Source organism: Salminus brasiliensis, chromosome 9, assembly GCF_030463535.1.
Source record: "Salminus brasiliensis chromosome 9, fSalBra1.hap2, whole genome shotgun sequence".
In the NCBI taxonomy this organism is placed as follows: Eukaryota; Metazoa; Chordata; class Actinopteri; order Characiformes; family Bryconidae; genus Salminus; species Salminus brasiliensis.
Window position 1 is genome coordinate 9297150 of NC_132886.1, and position 1112 is coordinate 9298261.

Sequence of the window (1112 nt, forward strand, 5' to 3'; positions counted from 1 at the left end):
TTACAGTGTGAGACACAGACTGAGACACTGCAGACCATCTATGCTGATTATTCTGCTTCTCCCACTGATATGTCCATCCATCAAGAGTGTCAATCTTACACTTCAGAGTGACTGACTCTCCAGTGAACACAGTACTGTCTGGCTCTACAGTCAGTGTAGGTATGGGTAAAGCTGTGAGAAGAGAGGAGAGGAGAGAGGAACACTCATAGTCAGTGTTGGGTAATGTGGTGTAAAGTACAGTGTGTTATAGTGATGGAATTACACATTACAGTGTAGACTCTTCTAATCACAGTACACTTACTGACTTAATAAGAGTGTGTTTCTCTCACGTCTCTAAGAGAACAATATTAATGACCTGCATGTTCATCTGCACGTCCCTGACTGTCCTCCTCTGTCCTTTCTGAGCATGAATGACCTGCTACAGTTTACTGCAGGTCTTCAACTGTGAAAGTGACGAGTGCAGAGAGAGTGCACATAAACTCAGTGTCTGTGATGGTTCATCAAAATATCTTTACTCTATTCAGGAAACATCTCCCATCTCAATTATTGCTGTTTCTCAGTTTTTGACATCATGTGAATCAGCTGTTCTTTACATTAAATCCCAAATTTAAGAAGAATGGATCAATAGAATAGATTTTTGATATTTACGTCTATTCAAGATTTTACCCCTTTTTTGTAAAGTTCCCATTTTGGAGATAAGAGGTTTTGCTGTGACAGTGACAATATAGTCCCCCAATTAATAAGGAGCCGTAAAATGATCAGTTGATCAGTTGAACACTGGAGAAAGGGAGCTGTACAGGATCAATTACCGGAGAGTGACGGGTGAGAGCAGTGAGGAGACACAAACACGCTGAGCTGAGCTGAAAGTCTAGAAGCTATGGATGCTCAGTTTAACCATTTTTCTCTTTTGCTTTTTCAAATCTGAAAATATCTTCTATAGTTATTAATAAATGAGAACACACACTGCCTTACATGTAGTGTTCTGTTTATTGACACACCCTGCCTCACATGTAGTGCTCTGTTCATTAACACACACTGCCTCACATGTAGTGCTCTGTTCATTAACACACACTGCCTCACATGTAGTGTTCTGTTCATTAACACACCCTGCC